General features: G+C 46.8%; 1 protein-coding gene across 22 annotated transcripts in view; it reads right to left on the minus strand.

Moving 5' to 3' along the window:
• The window catches only part of GPHN (gephyrin), a 483,693-nt gene that overhangs the window by 369,106 nt on the left and 96,881 nt on the right, over positions 1 to 17,706 (minus strand). The window contains exon 1 of one of the 22 annotated variants that reach the window (XM_084848979.1): positions 17,341 to 17,706. The exons of the other annotated variants lie outside the window; for them this stretch is intronic. The gene's annotated coding sequence lies outside the window, so the exon portion shown is untranslated. The remainder of the gene's footprint in view (positions 1 to 17,340) is intronic. 22 annotated transcript variants of the gene reach the window in all.

Here is a 17,706-nt window from a genome sequence, read left to right on the forward strand (position 1 = left end):
GCACTTTGTTGAAAACTTTGCTGAAGTCGAAGTATATTATGTCCACAGCATTCCCACAGTCCACAAGGGAGCTTACCTGATCAAAACATGAGATCTGATTCGTCTGGCAGGATTTGTTCTTGACAAATCCATGTTGGCTTCAAATAATCACTGCATTGTTTTCAAGGTGCTTACAGATGGATTGCTTTATAATCTGCTTCAGACTTTTCCCAGAGATTGATGTCAGACTGACTGGTCTGTAGTTCCCATTTCCTCCTTTTTACCCCTTTTGAAGATAGGGACAACTTTAGCCCTCCAGTCATCTGGCACTTCACCCGTCCTCCATGATTTCTCAAAGATAATCAACCGCACTTTAAGAAGGATGCAGACAAATTGGAGAGGGTTCAGAGGAGGGCAACAAAGATGATCAGGGGACTGGAAACAAAGCCCTATGAGGAGAGACTGAAAGAACTGGGCATGTTTAGCCTTGAGAAGAGAAGACTGAGGGGAGATATGATAGCGCTCTTCAAGTACTTGAAAGGTTGTCACAGAGAGGAAGGCCAGCAACTCTTCTCGATCATCCCAGAGTCTAGCCTGACTGTTAGAGCAATATGACAATGGTACCAATTACCTAGGGAGGTGGTGGGCTCTCCCACACTGCAGGCATTCAAGATGAGGCTAAACAGCCATCTGTCGGGGATGCTCTGACTTGGATTCATGCACTGATCAGGGGGTTGGACTCAATGGTCTTGTAGGCCCCTTCCAACCCTACTATTCTATGATTCTGTGTTAAATGTATATTTGCCAAAATGCTTATTTGCATATTACAAACCTCTCCTCCACTTTCTCTTCTGGTGCCATATTACATCTCTTAGAATCAACATCGGATTCAACTGACTTTCAAGATCACTCTTCATGACTCTTTATTAGCATAGTTCCCTATTATATCCTGGACCAAGCCCACTTTTTCCTAGGCCAGGGTTTCCCTTATGTTTTCCTATTGAATCCCTGTATTTTGTTGCATTTGCCTAGACAGCTTGCACACTCAGAGAGAACAATTACCAACCCTGGTAAGGTGACCACTGAGTCCCAGATCCGAGGTCCATATGTTCAGAAACACAGTTTGGCTTGCACTGTGATCTCCTCTCTATATGAGCTGACAGAATCTGGATCCAAGGGAGGCTGTCAAGAAGGGAGTCTAAGGCAGGAGTTTTCAACCTTTTGGGGCCTGTGGGCACATCTGGCATTTTGAAAAAGTGCCCTGGGCACCATCACAATTTAGCTGCTGAAGTGGGGAGGGAAAATCACAAAAATGTTCTGAGTGTCCCCCTTATCTGTGTGTGCGCACACATGTGTATATTGTGTGTGTGCTACTCACTCTGGCTTCTCTCTCTCTCTGTAGCTCTCCCTCCCTCCCTTCCATCCATCCATCTCTGGCTCCTCTTTCTTTCCTTCCTTCCATTTCTGGCTCCCCCCCCCCTCTCTCTCTCTCCCTCCCTCCCTTCTCTCTTGCTCCTCTTTTTTTCTCTGGTCCCCTTTTCTCCCCACCCCTTGGGTCCCCACCTCTCTCAGGCTCCTCTTTCCCTTTTTCCTTTTCTCTCCTCCTCTCCCCACTCCCATGCAAGCAAATGGAGCAATTTCTTCTTCGTGGTCTCTGTGCATCACACATATGGGCTCTGCGTCTGTGCGGAGACTCATTCAGGAAACTTCCAAGCTGCAGTTTTTTGGCAGGAACCCCTCCCCCACCATCTCTGGCATATATAGTGTGGGTTCCCGCCTTCCCCTCAGTTCCTTTTCGACCGCCTTAGCGTTACTTCATGGGGAACCTCTTTCAACATTCTGTCACGCTGTATTTCTACCTTATCTTATCTAAACCTCATTTCTTCCTTCATCTTATTCTTCTTCTTCATCTTCAAAGACAAAACAGAGAGAGAGAATGAGAGAGCGCAGTGGAGAGAGAGACAGAGATTGTTGGCAGTGTTGGGGAGCATCGTTTGCCTCAGCGGCGACATATTTTTTCTTCCTCAGCCTATGGCCCAAAGCCTCCATTTAGAAGGTGCACAGCCTGTGGCAGCAAGGTGCCCTCTTTGGACAGCCACTCTTTATGTCTTCTTTGCTTTGGGGAATCCCACAAAGTTGAAACTTGCCACCACTGCCAATCGCTATCAAAGCAGGCTCGCTACAACAGGTCCGATCAACTAAAAGCGATCCTGTGGCAACGAGCCCTTCAGGCGGTTGACATACCTAAGGCGCAAACACCCAGGGACCAGCCTTCCGCGGCCCCTTCTACAAGTACAGAAGCAGTCACTGAGACCCAATCTTCCCTTCTGCTCACCACTGAGCCGGTTCGAGTAGACCCACCTACTCCGGGAAGGAGCTTGGCCATTTCGGCAGCAAAAAAGCTCTCAAAATGTGCAGAATGCCCTAAACCGGCGGTGGATGCACTAGAAAAAAAGAGAAAAAAGAAATCCTCCAAACAACAGGAAAAGGACCTCCCACCTCCTCCTCCTTTACTGGATTCTCCTATTCGTGTCATGCCCACCATGCAGTCGACTACTCTGGAACCGGCCTCCATGGTCTCGGAGGGTGAGTTGAGGGATACACCAACCCCACCACCCCATCCAACTCAGACAACCATGGGATGGAGATCCAGGTCTCCAACACCGCAACGTTATGACATCCAGTCACCTCAGTATCGACCCATGCTTTCCCCTCAACAGCCTCAGCCTTGTCATCTCCCCGCCATCAACAGCGTTCAGATGCAGATTGGAGACTTCGCAGGGACCGTGATCTCTTCCTCAATCGCTCGCGCTACTTAGAAGCTACTTCACCATCGCATGCTCCCTTTCAGTCTGGACAATGCTCCGGCTTCAACCCCCAGGACGTCTTCTGCCCTCCTCCTCTGGTACCAAGGTGCTCGTTGTTCTTAGCGATACACTAAACTAGTTGGGACCATCAAGCCCCGCCACCTCCTGTTCCACCTCATGCCTTCGCTGTCGTTCAATGACCTACTCAATTGCAGGAATCTGAGGAGAACTACCAGTCCGACTTCTCCTCATATTCCTCGGTCCCTCCATCAATCTCATCACTGGACGATGCCAACAGGGGACGAGATAGAGCCTCGCCTTCTGAAGACGCGGGCCACTTCTCCGAACAGGTCCTGAGAATGGCACAATCATTGGGCGTCGAAGTGCAACAATCTCCCCAACAAATCCACGATCCAGTATTTGATGCTGTTGTGATGGACCTGTCCACAACGGTGGCCATCCCTTTTCTTCCAGCCCTGCTGAGTGCAGTCCAGCAGATGTGGAAAACATCTTCGTCCTTGACCCCGACATCCAAGAGGCTGGAATCGATGTATAGGGTTCAAGAGATGGACACGTCTTTCCTCTTTTCACATCTGAAACTGAGCTCAGTAATTGTGGAGTCTGCCCAAGGTCGCTCACAGAAAACATGCCTCGCCTGTGGATAAGGAGGGTCGCAAACTCAATATTGTTGGATGTCAGCTATTGGGCGGTATAGAAATGAAATAAATAAGATAAATAAAAATAAATGTCATCTCTACTCTTCAGCAGCATTGGGGCTTAGAATTTCCAACTACCAGGCGATGATGGCCAGGAATCAGCTCTTGTCCGTCGTGACTAAAGAATAGAATTCACCACATTCCTGCCTCTGGGCCCAGTCCGGGTCACCCCACCATCAGAGGTCCTCCACAAGGAATCTCAGTCTCTCTTGCAAAAGGGCGCCATTCAACACGTTCATGCAACCCCAGGTACGGAGGTGTTCTTCACGGTACTGAAAGGGGGTGGAGGCCTTCGGCCTATTCTCGACCTTTGTGACCTGAACAAGTTTGTCACCCCCAAGAAGCTCAGGATGACAACCCTAGCCACAATTCTCCCACTCCTACGGAAGGGCTCTTGGTTCACCATGATCGATCTCGAAGACGTGTTCTTCCACGTAGCCACAGAACACTCATACAGAAAGTTCCTCTGTTTTGTGATCGGAACGGAATTGTTCCAGTTCAACGTCTTGCCATTCGGCCCCTCAACAGCCCCACATGAGCCAATATTACCCAGTGTGGGCAAGAGTGATGTTGGACAACTGGGTGCTAGCTATTGTCCATCACGGATACAGAATAGAATTCAACACACACACACACACACACACACACACACACACACACCTTTGGGTCCAGTCTGGGTCATTCCACCTTCAGAGGTCCTCCACAAAGAAACTCAATCTCTCTTATGAAAGGGTGCCATTCAACGTGTTCATCCAAACATCGGTACAGAGGGGTTCTTCTCCAGGTACTTCATGGTACCAAAATGAGATGGAGGCCTTCAGCCCATTCTTGACCTTCACGACCTGAACAAATTTGTCACCCCCAAGAAGTTCAGGATGACAACTCTAGCCACAATTCTCCCACTCCTACAGAAGGGCTCTTGGTTCACCATGACCGATCTTGAAGATGCGTACTTCCACATAGCCATAGAATACTCACACAGAAAGTTCCTCTGCTTTGCGAGTGGAGCAGAACTGTTCCAGTTCAACGTCTTGCCATTCGGCCTCTCAGCAGCCCCACATGTATTTACCAAGTGCATGGCTGTGGTCTGCGCTTACCTCCGTCTTCAGGGAATAGAAATCTACTCGTATCTAGACGATTGACTACTGGTGGCCTCCTCCCGAGAAGCTCTACTGCGTGATATCATGATCATCTTGGATCTTCTGCAGGCATTGGGACTATGAATCAACAAGAAGTGTCACTTGACCCCCACACGAACAGTTCAATTCATAGGGGCCGTCCTCGATTCCAAATCAGGTTGGGTGTACCTCCCGACGACTCGTGGCTTGTGCGACAAGGTTTGTGACATGTCAATATTCTCTGCCCGCCGTGCCAGAGCACACGACATCCCATGCCTCCTTGGCCACATGGCAGCCACAGTATCGGTTGTGGAATGGACTTGGCTATGGATGAGACCACTTCAACACTGGTTCATCTGGAATTTCAACTTGACCTGCAACCATCTCTTTGTCACACTCTCGGTACCAGAGGGCATTGCTCTCAGCCTGCACTGGAGGATGGACTCCAGACATCTGACCCTAGGGATGCCATTCCTTCCCGCTCCTCCATCAAGGGTTCTCACCACAGACACCTCCCTCCTAGGTTGGGGAGCGCATTGCGGCCCCCTTCAAGCACAAGGTATCTGGTTCTCCAAGGAAACACGGTACCATATCAATTTTTTGGAGCTGTTGGCGGTTTGGAAAGCTCTCCATGCCTTCAAACCATGCTTCCGACATCGACACACCCAGGTCCTCACAGACAATACCACAGTTCTCTGGTACCTAAACAAACAAGGCGGAACACACTCCTCTCACCTCCTTTCTCTCATTCTACACCTTGACAACTGGATCGTTGCCAGGGACATTGCCCGACTGCTCTACATATTGCAAGACAGGACAACCTGTTAGCAGACTCCCTCAGCCGTTTCCTCCAGTGCTCTCATGAATGGCAGCTGGCCAGGACAGTCCTACAGCTAATTTTCAATCACTGGGGCCGACCACAGATGAACCTCTTTGCAACTCCAGCGAATATGGTTTGCGGACAATTCTGCTCCAGAGCTGGGGTCGGACAAGGATCGCTAGGCGATGCCTTTTTCCTAGAATGGAAGGAGCACCTGTTCTACCTTTTCCCTCCATTCCCACTCCTGACAAGGGTGATCTCCAAAATCAGACAGGACGTCACGAGCTGCATCTTAATTGCCCCTTGGTGGCCCAGACAACCCTGGTTCACGATGCTGTTGAACCTAGTGCACGGACGCTTCCTACCACTCCTGCAGACAGACAACTTGATTTTCCAAGACCAGGGCAGGATCCTTCACCCCGATCTCCACACTCTGAACCTCACAGTGTGGAGGATCCAAACACCTAGCACATTCCCCCACTGATTCCACCAGCAGTGCAGGCTGTGCTTGATGTGGGGAGGAAACCATCCACGCGCCGTTCGTACGCAGCAAAATGGGCTTCATTTGTTCAGTTCGCGACCAACAACAACCATAACCCTAATTACTGTTGTCTAGTGGACATATTGTTTTTCCTTCAACATCTTTTCAGCAAAGGCCTGAAGTATTCCTCCATCAGGGTGTATGCCTCAGTGATTTCGGAGATGCGGGGCAACATTGATGGGTGCTCCACATTCAGCCACCCCTTATGCACGCAATTTCTGCGAGGACTCAGAAACTTCGCCCCTCCCGTGAGAGACTTCATTCCTCAGTGGGACCTAACCCTGGTGCTGAACACCCTCACATCGGTACTGTTGGAACCACTCGCTAACGTGGACTTGAGGCTGCTCTCTTGGAAGGTCGCCTTCCTGATAGCCATTACAACATTGAGAGCGAGCGAGTGAACTCTCCGTGTTGCGAACAGACTCACCTTACACTGTATGTCACAAGGAAAAGGTGGTCCTGCGGCCGGACTTAGCATTCCTCCCGAAAGTGGTCACAGACTTCCATCTGAATCAACCGATTGTGCTCCCTGCCTTCTTTCCATCCCCAACTTCTGATTTGGAATGACGGCTACACACTCTAGATGTCCGGAGAGCACTGGCCTTCTATAGGTCACGGACCGAGCCTTTCCACAACTCCCAACAGCTCTTCCTATGCTATGGGGGACCCAATAAGGGCTCTCTAGTCTCCTCCCAGAGGCTGGCATCCTGGATCATATACACTGTTCAACTGGCCTACGAATTCTCCGGGAAACCCCTACCAACTTGAATCCGAGCACACTCGACAAGGGGAGTGTCGACTTCCACCGCCTTTGTAAGAGGGGTTCCCATCGTAGACTTATGTAAGGCGGCCACCTGGTCTAAGCCTTCTACCTTCATAAAGCACTACCAACTGGACGGTCGAGCTCGAACAGACTGTGCCTTTGGCAGAGCTGTGCTTTCACTGGTACTGCATTGAGACACCGACCCACCTCCGATAAGTTAGCTTGTTACCTGCCCATATGTGTGATGCACAGAGACCATGAAGAAGAAAGTCAGGTTGCTTACCTGTAACTGTAGTTCGTTGAGTGGTCATCTGGGCATTCACACAACCCACCCACCGTCCCCACTTCGGTGTCAACTGGACTGTCGGTACCGAGGTGTTCTTCTCCTCGGTCTGGGACTACTTGCGGTCTCAAGGAACTGAGGGGAAGGCAGGAACCCAAGCTATATATGCCAGAGATGGTGGGGGAGGGGTTCCTGCCAAAAAACTGCAGCTTGGAAGTTTCCTGAACAAGTCTCTATGCAGGCACAGAGCCCATATGTGTGAATGCACAGATGACCACTCGAAGAACTACAGTGACAGGTAAGCAACCTGACTTTCTCCAATCATTTGTATGGGCCTAGAAAAAGCTCCCTTGCCAAAAATTGGCTAGAAGGGCGGAAGGCCACCTATCTCCATGGTCCCTGTTGCCCCATCAGTCCTTAGTAGGGGGTGGGCTTTGCTCCCCCTCCAGTAATTTATGGGGGGGGGGCTTTTCCTGTCCTTATTAAAGCCAGTGGACCAATCACTCCATTGGCTTTAACAGGGATGGAACCCTGCCAAAAATCAGGATGGTTACCCCCTGCCCCCGCCAATGAAGGACCCTGTTACCCCAAGGGTACTTGGTGAGGTGGACTTTGCCTCCCCCTCCAGCTGTTAATGGTTATCGTGACTTTTTCCTCCCTGTGGAAGTGAATGGAAGAATCACTTTATTCACTTGTAAAGGGGGAAAATAGCTTGGAGGGCTCCTTGCGAGTGTCATGGCACCCATGGGCACTACTCTGGAGACCCCTGCTCTACACATTGCTGTACATTAAGAAAGACCTTGGAAGCCAACATGACAGTGATGTACTGCATCCTACACAACAGCAGCAAGATGAGGAAGGACGTTCTCCTTGAGGAATACCCAGACATTCCCAGGATGGGCTCCAGGGAATATGCAGTTCCAGGGCCAGGTGAGCAGTTCAATCATCCGTTTCACCTGCTCAGTTCTCAGTATGCAGATGCCAGTCACACTAAGGCCATCATAACATCATAGGACAATTAACCTGGAACAATTTTCTCCACTTTACCCACTGTGAAGGCCTGTAAGACTTTTCCTGTACAGCTATGTTCAAAGCATCTGGTAGAACCACTCCCTTCATGCAAAGCCCTATCCCTAGCACATCTCTCCAACCATCCTTAACAGCCTAAGTAACAAAAGGTATTGCTTTCTCCTGCTTTTCTTAATGAACCAAACCTTGTGCCTTTATTGAATTAAAAGGGTACAGGTGGCAACGAAAGAGTCTGATACAGATGAAAATCAGAGATTTGTCCTCAGGAAGTTGGGTGCTGACTTTAATTGTGTATGTGTGTTCCACAGAAGGTGTGGATTTTTTTGCAGACACAAATATCTCCATGTAAACTTTACTGAAAAAAGTGCATTTTATCCGATGGAGCACCTCTCCTGGTATAAACCTACCTGTACGTTGCAATAACTATCTTAGGCCCTCCTCACAGGCCCTCCTCCAAGGGAAGTCCGGAGGATGGCAACAAGGGAGAAGGACTTTTCAGTGGTACACGCCGCCCCCCAACTGTGGAATGCTTTCCCCAGTGAGGCCTGCCTGGCACCAACACTGTCATCTTTTTGGTGCCAGGTCAAGACATTCCTCTACTCCTAGGCATTTGTAGGCATATAAGGGGCTTTTTATGTATCAGTTGTATTGCTAGAGGATTCCTCTAGTAAAATAGTAAGGCTAAGATGCTTCATAAGGCAATACAGGGCCAAGACAATGTGGGGTTATCTTTGCTGGTCCCAGACACTCCACCCTGCCCATCTGAATTAGGGTCTGATAGACCAAGGAAATGTGTGGGTGCATGGAGGGTAAGTTATAAGCGAGCACAATATGTGACATAGCACAACATAACCACTGATCACACATCAGCCTTAGCTTCCAGTTTCCTGGCTTTTTAGAGTTTGAAGCAACATGACATAGCCTTAACTCTGGTCTTAAACTGACAGGTTTTTTGATAATTGAATAATACAATAGAGATAAGACAACACTAAAACCAGTCTTAAAAAAATGATGGTAAGCGTATACATTTGGTCACAGATCAGGGAAGCTTTGTGTGAAAACAAGTATTTTGAGCAAGTGACAAATGTTCTCAGCAAGCAATCATAGAATCATAGAATAGTAGGGTAGGAAGGGGCCTACAAGGCCATCGAGTCCAACCCCCTGCTCAATGCAAGAATCCAGATCAGAGCATCCCTGACAGATGGCTGTCCAGCCTCGTCTTGAAGACCTCCAGTGTAGGAGAGCCCACTACCTCCCTAGGTCGTTGGTTCCATTGTCGTATTGCTCTAACAGTCAGGAAGTTTTTCCTGATGTTCAGCCGGAATCTGGCTTCCTGTCACTTGAGCCCATTATTCCACGTCCTGCACTCTGGGATGATCGAGAAGAGTTGCTGGCCTTCCTCTCTGTGACAACCTTTCAAGTACTTGAAGAGCACTATCATATCTCCCCTCAGTCTTCTCTTCTCAAGGCTAAACATGCCCAGTTCTTTCAGTCTCTCCTCATAGGGCTTTGTTTCCAGTCCCCTGATCATCTTTGTTGCCCTCCTCTGAACCCTCTCCAGTTTGTCTGCATCCTTCTTAAAATGTGGTGCCCAGAACTGGACACAGTACTCCAGATGAGGCCTAACCAGTGCTGAGTAGAGGGGAACTAGTACTTCCCAGGATTTGGAAGTGATGCTTCTATTAATGCAGCCCAAAATAGCATTGGCCTTTTTTGCAGCCACATCACGTTGTTGGCTCATATTCAGCTTGTGATCTGCAACAATTCCAGGATCCTTCTCGCTTGTAGCGTTGTTGAGCCACGTATCCCCCACCTTTTAACTGTGCATTTGGTTTCTTTTTCCTAGGTGCAGAACTTGGCATTTATCCCGATTAAATTTCAGTCTGTTGTTTTCTGCCCTGCACTCCAGTCTATCAAGATCACTCTGAATTTTGTTTCTGTCTTCCAGAGTATTAGCTATCCCACCCAATTTTGTATCATCTGCAAATCTGATCAGCATTCCCTGCACCTCCTCCTCCAAGTCATTCATAAAAATGTTGAAGAACACTGGGCCCAGGACTGAGCCCTGCGGTACCCCGCTCGTTACCTCTCCCCTGTTTGAGAAGATACCATTGATAAGCACTCTTTGAGTCCGATTCTGTAGCCAACTGTGGATCCACTGGATCATTGTTTCATCTAGCCCACTTTGAGCTAGTTTGCTCATCAGGATATCATGGGGAACTTTGTCGAAAGCTTTGCTGAAGTCAAGGTATATGATGTCCACAGCATTCCCACAGTCCACAAGGGAGGTTATTTGATCAAAACATGAGATCTGATTCGTCTGGCAGGATTTGTTCTTGACAAATCCATGTTGGCTTTGAGTCATCAGTGCATTGTTTTCAAGGTGCTTCCAGATGGATTGCTTTATCACCTGCTCCAGAAATTTCCCAGGGATTGATGTCAGATTGACTGGTCTGTAGTTCCCAGGTTCCTCCTTTTTACCCTTTTCAAAGATAGGGACAACATTAGCCCTCCTCCAGTCATCCGACACTTCACCCATCCTCCATGATTTCTCAAAGAGAATAGACAGCAGTTCTGAGAGTTCTTCTGCCAGTTCCTTTATTACTCTAGGATGCAGTTCATCTGGCCCTGGAGATTTGAACTCATTCAAAGTAATCAGGCGTTCCTTGACCATATGCCTATCAATCTCAAGATGCAATCCTGCTCCTTCAGCCTGTACTTCACCTTTGCCAGGGGGGTCATAGACCCTCTTTTGGGAGAAGACTGAGCCAAAGTAGGAATTGAGCACCTCTGCCTTTTCTTTGTCCTCTGTTATCGTTTTGCCATCCTTATTTATTAGCTGAACCACCATTTCTTTCCTCTGCCTTTTACTATGCATGTAGCTGAAGAAAGCCTTTTTGTTGCATTTAGCATCCCTCGCTAACCTCAGCTCATTCTCAGCTTTAGCCTTCCTGACGCCATCCCTGCAATTCTGTGCAATTGTTACAGTCTGCCTCCCACAGGCATGAGAAGACTACATCATTGTGTGTACATTGTGTCTGGAGTGGCATATCAGAAAATCTGGATAATGAAACATTTTTATGTTTTTTGTGCTTTTTCACATTTCAGTATTTTGTGCTCAATGGACACTAGCCATCCGAAACTAAGCCTAACAATTATCAGAATGCCTTAGTATGTATTGGCTTTTGTTGTGCAATAGTAATGAATGATCAAAACTTTAAAGTAGTAATAATTTCTCCATTGCCAACCTTCTTAGACCTTGTTCAGAAATACATCGAATCTAGTATGAAATCAAGTTTTAAATGTTTAGTTGTTTTAGTACTGAAGTAATATTCCAGTGTTTGCATAATTTTATAAGACTTGGACTATTTAAAGCCATTATATAGAATGTTGTATTTATTGCAATAAACTGAGACATTGATTAATTCTTAAAACCTTAATAAATGAGTCACCTGAATTCAGTGAAGCAGTCTAAAAATAACTGCATCTGGCCTAGTTGTTGCCATTTACAAGAGCGCTCAGATGCCACTTTAATTAACATGAATCTTTTCTCAGACAGTTCATGTTATTTAAAGGATGCTGGAGCACCCTACTCCATTTTTTCCAGACCTATCTTGTGTGTTCCAAACTATTTTTTGGAAGCATGTTTTCGTGTATATTGAAAATCACAATGCTTCTTGATGAGTTAGGTCAGCCTACCACAACTTTGTGCCTTCCAGATCTTTTGGACTACAACTCCTAGCATTCCTGACCACTGGCCAAACTTGCTGGGGTTGATGGATATTTTAGTTCAAAACATCTGTAGAGCACCAGGTTGAGGAAGGCTGAATTAGACTATGAGATGGTGGGGGAGCGAGTGGGGAGACAGTTCTCTGGGAACTGACCAATCCTATGGCCCTCTAGCCTCTGTCTAGCATCCATAGGATTGTGCCCTGAGAGCGCAATCCTACGGGGATAAGTGGCTGCCTCCGAACTCGGAGGCGACTGCCTATCCAGTGCAGGGCAGGAGAAGCATGGAGGGGATCATCCTCTCCGTGCTTCAGCCACCCTGCATTTGCGGCTAGATAGCCAATTTCGGCTGTCTAGCTGCGGGAAGGCGGAGCGGAGGAGGTGGCTGCTGGACAACACATAGGATGTGTCATACTGGCATTTCTGCCTTCCCTGTTCCAGAACGCCCCATTTTCGCCGCTCCACACTCCTCTTCCATGCACGGAGTGCGGGGCCGTTCCAAGCTGCCTGTGAGGCAGCATGGGAAGGGGGGAAGGTCGGTTCCTGGAAACCGACATACACTATGGCCATCTAGCTGCTGACCAGCGGCCATAGGATTGCTCCCTCCATTAGTTTAGACTGGTGGAATTTTAAGGAAGATTCAATTTAGGTTTAATAATACTACCAGTAAAGCATGTATATTATTATTATGTTTATTATTGTTGTTCTTGTATAAATTGCTATTACCTTTATGTTCCCATTTTACCGTCTTGTCCCTTAGATTAATTTTCTATTGTTTCTATATCTACATTTTCAATCCCCTCCCCCCTCGGCCAAACATTACATACATTTCTTATAGTAAGAACATAAGGGGAGCCATAATTAACAAGCAGGACATGAAGGAATAGCACCCTCCTACTCATGTTCCCCAGCAACTGGTATTCAGAAGCATACTTCCTCTGATACTGGAGGTAATATATAGCCAACATGACAAGTAATCATTGATAGCCTTATCCTTCATGACTTTGTCTAATCCCATTTTTAAAGCCATCGAAGTTGGTGACCATCACTATATCCTGTGGTAGAGAATTCCATAATTTAATTATGTGCCGTCTGAAGAAGTACTACCTTTTATCTGTCCCGAATCTCTCACCACTCAGATAATCATGGGATGACCACAGCTTTTAGTTCTAGGGTCTCCAACATGGTACCCATGAGCACCAATATGGCCACAGACACTTCTCTTGGCACTTACAAGGCTCTGCCCATCCTAATTTTTACTTCATTTCATAAGTTCAAAAAAAATATTTTTTTAACTGGGGGGCTGGCATGCTGCAAAGCAAAGAGCTGCCCTCCCACACCATCTTTATTTGGGTTTTATAGAGTGTTTTTGTGTTTCCAAGCTCAGCCTCTACCTCTACTTAGGTTGGTGGGCAAATTACATTCCTTTTAGTCTCACCATTTGCTTTCTGGGAAATGTGTGTTTTATGACAAGTCATGCCCATCATGGCAACCATTTTATGAATGGGCACGCTCCCATGGCTGCCATTTTGTGAGAGTACCCATTACACTCTATCAAAATCCCATATGTGCCCACTGACCCAAAACGATTGTGGACCCCTGTTTTATATCAGGAGAAAGGGAGAGGTTTCTCCCACTTTCTATCCACTTTCCCCACACCATGTATAATTTTATACACCTTTTTGTTTTTTAATTTTTAATTTTCTTTAGTTCTGGTTACATACATTCTGGTTACACATATCAAACAATACCTTAGCTCATTAACATTTCAATTTCTGCCTGGCTTTAAGTATTAATTAATAATTTACTTACTTAATACACCTTAATTCATTACTCACAAATCTTTATTCCTAGATTCCCCCATTGACACACCAAGTTTCATTTCAGAGATGTTAAAAGGGGAGTCTTGTTTCCTTAACTCTACCATCTCCAAAGCCCTGTGTATGCCAACAGAGGCATGCACCCATGTTCTATTGTATTTACAAATTCAATGCATTTCATTCATACCTCTTCAAACTTATTTTTCTTTAATTGCCCTTGGGCTAACCTTAACCTTTGTGTCAATTTCTCAAGGAAAGTGATTTGCCATACTCTTTTGTACCAGCTTTCAATCTGCAGCCCATTACAATCCTTCCAATGTTTGGCTATCAACCATCTTGCCACTAACAATAAGTGGCTCACCAGCTCCTTTCTTTGCTGATTGACATCTAATCCTATATAAAAATTTAACAGGGCTAAATGTGGGGATGGGTGAACCCACAGTCCCATTATAGAACTAACCTCTTGAAATACTGATTTCCAAAATTTATTTACCTTAGAGCACGCCCACCACATATGCAAATATGTTCCTGTTTCTGAGCACCCCCTCCAACACTCCAGGGATGCCCCTGGGCTCATCACTGATAATTTTCTTGGTGTGAGATACCATCTGTGGGACTCTTTTAACATTAAGTTAACCAATATTGTTTTAAATGGACACTTATTCCACAATGCATTCCAAGTTTCTTCCTTTATATGAATTCCAAGGCCTGTTTCCCACACAGACTGGATCACTTATGCAGATTTCAGATGCTAGAATCTACTTGTATAAATTAGATATCAAGCCCTTTGTAACTCTTACATATGTCACCTACTCCTGTTCAAATCCTGTAAGGGGGCAATCCTATGGGGATTGTCAGCTGCCTCTGAACTCAGAGGTGACTTGCTATCCAATGCAGGGTGGGCGGAGCACGAAGGGGATCTTCTCCTCTGCACACTGGCCACCCTGCATTTGTGGCTAGACAGCCGATTTCAGCTGTGTAGCTGGGGTGGCTTGGAGTGGGGGGAGAGAGGCCAGACAGTGCATAGGAAGTGTCATACTGGCATTTCCAACATCCCCTCCCTGCCCCTGGGAACGCCCCCTTTCCCTCCGCGAGCATGGAGCTGAGGACAAACCGTGCCGCCTACAAGGTCAGTTCCCAGAAAACGATATTGGCAGTTTTATTTTTTATTCCTTTCCTAATGATCCCCCACATGGAATATATAGCTGTAATTAATTAATTAATTAATTGCCTTTCTTACAGCTGTTGCACACTGTACTGATGTTTTCATTGACCAATCCACCACAGCCCTTTCTTGGGCAGTCATCAGCAACTCAGACCTCATCAACATATATGAAGTTAGGAATTTTTGCCCCCATGTGCACTTTCACTGGTTATGCTGAAGTACATTTACCATTTTACTGCCCACTCCCTCAGTTTTAAGATCACATTGGGCTCCTTTGCTGTCCCTTTTTGTTTTCATCAGCAAATTATTTAAGGTGTTGTTAGTAGGGATGTACGAAAGTCACTTACCTTTCTGCGGATTATCTTGGTGGGGGGGGAGGCGTTCCGTCCCTCCCCCCGGAATCCTCGACGGGGAGGAGGCGATCCGTTTCTCCCCCCCGGAATCCTCCGCGGCCGGCTGTGCTCTGCGGCAGCTCTGCGGAGCAGTCGGCCAGGCCCAGCCAGCCCAGAGCCATCTGCGGCCGGATTTCCGGCCGTGGAGGGCTCTAGGGGGGGGGGAACAACTGTGTATGCAACTGGCGGTGGCTACAGCTGCCGCCATTTGCGTTCCTTATTTTTGCTGTCTTAATCTACGTAAATATTTACGTAGACTAAGCCGGCGAAAATAAGGGGAACGCAAATAGCGTAGCGGACGTAATTATTTACGTAGACTAAGACGACCCAAAATAAGGAACGCAAATGGCAGCAGCCGTAGCCACCGCCATTTGCGTGCGCTTTTTTTTTTTTTTACCCAGATGTTTTAGGCTACATAAAAACTTACGTAGCCTATCACCTCCCTGTAAAAACAACAACAACAAAACTGCAAATGGCGGCGGTGGCAGCCGGTCGGAAGACCAGCCGCCGCCGCCCGGAAGATCCGCCCCAGGTAAATCTCGTCCCGGGGGGGATCCACGGGGGGGGGGCGGGGGGGCAGGCCATTCCGCCACAGATTTCGGGGGGCCGAAGGCATTCGGCCTCACCAAGATCCGTGGCGGAATTCTCTGACATCCCTAGTTGTTAGTAAAGCTGGCCACCTCACTACTCACTCCACCTTCAGATCATTTATGAACACAGCTCCCAATACAGATCCCTGTAGGGCCCCACTGTTTACATCTCTCCATTGTGAGAACAATCCAATTATTCATACTTTCTGCTTTCTGTTCTTTACCCAATTACTGATCCATAGGAGGGCCTCTCCTCTTATCCCATGACTAAGTTTTCCCAGGCGACTTTTCTCTGAGGAACTTTATCAAAAGTCTTTTGAAAGTCCAAGGAAACAATGACCTGGTTCCCATGATCAAAACAAGCCGTGATGGCTTGTTGTGAGCCAATCACCACTCAGTGATTGGCTGTGTGATCAGCCACAGCTTATCATGTCTTCCAAGCCTGGGCAGCATGGTCTGTTGGAAGGTTATTTGAGAGTTGTTTAACCCTCCAACAAGCCATGCTGCCTGGGTTCAGACAACGCGATAACCCGTGTCTGGGCAGTGTTTATGCAAATTGCGCCTGGCACATTTAAGCCATGGTAGCTTGTTCTGATTGTGCAAACCAGTTCAGTGTCGACCAGATCACCCCTCTCTATACGCTTGTTAAGACTCTCAAAGAATGGTAAAAGACTAGTGAGACAGGGCTTACCTTTTCAGAAGCCATATTTGTCCTTCTTCAGCAACACTCGTTCTATATTCTTGATTATTTTATGTTTAATAATGCTTTCCATGAATTTACCCAGGACAGATGCTAAACTAACTGGCCTCATGCCTGACTGTAATGTATCCACGTGTAAGAAGATCAGCAAGGATACTATTTTGTCACCACTATTTGCCTCAATTGCTCAAGACTCCCTTCCTAAAAATAATCAATTCAGGCATGGGTATCTGCCCTACCTCCTCTGCAGTGAAGACAGATGCAAACGATTCATTCAGCTCCTCTGCAATCTCCTTATCCTCCTTTAGTAAGCATTTAATTCCCTTGTCATCCAACAGTCCAACTGCCTCTCTAGTAGGTTTCCTGCTTCTGATGAATGTAAAGAATTGTTTTATTTTTGGTTGTAGTACTATTAGTGACATGCTCCTTAAAATCGTTTTTTACATTCCTTATATTCTGCTTGCATTTTTGTTCAAGTTTGTGTTCCTTTTTGTTCTCCTCATCTGGCAACACTCTAATTTTCTGAAGGAAGCCTTTTTTCTAAAAGCTTCATTGACACTGGTCATTAACCATGCTAGTGAACCTTTGGACTTAGCTGTACCTTTCCTTGCCTACAGTATACATTCTAACAAAGCAACCCTATGCTTTCCACAGGAGCACTCCGATGTCGGAGCGCTCTAAAAACCCAATGCTCTGCTGGCAGACACCTGTCACAGAAGGAGTGACAGAGGTGATATTTGCCTCTCCGTCTTCCTATCTATTGCTTTTCTCGCTAGATGTGCTTCTGAGCATGTCTAGTGGAGTTCTGGGGATGGGAGCTGAGAGGCTTTAGGATATTGTGGATTCTTGGCACCTCCCTGCCCCCATTCCCCTCATCTGTATCCTCACCCGAGATTGGAGGTCCAACTTCAGGTGAGGAAGCTGCTTTGGTGCTTTCCATGGTTGCTGCAAGGGGCAGAGAGAAAGAATCTCCATTAGGATTTCCCATCCCAAGATCACAGCAGTGTCCTCAGCCTTGGAAAGGGAACCACATCCTAGGGACCATAGGATTGCTCCCTAATTGAGATTTTATTATTGTCGTTGGCCCCAGGTTTGCTTGAGTGATGTGATCCTCCTGACTTTCCCTTTTAACTTCCTTTTTTACCAATTCCCTCATTTTTCTGGAAGTTTCCATTTTTGAAGTCAAATGTACTTTTGTACTTTGGGGGGGAGATGACTAATTTAAATTACTTTAATATCATTTTTAAATGTCTG

This window comes from Heloderma suspectum, chromosome 1 (genome assembly GCF_057233095.1).
Source record: "Heloderma suspectum isolate Gila_16-S chromosome 1, 16-S_ref, whole genome shotgun sequence".
In the NCBI taxonomy this organism is placed as follows: domain Eukaryota; kingdom Metazoa; phylum Chordata; class Lepidosauria; order Squamata; family Helodermatidae; genus Heloderma; species Heloderma suspectum.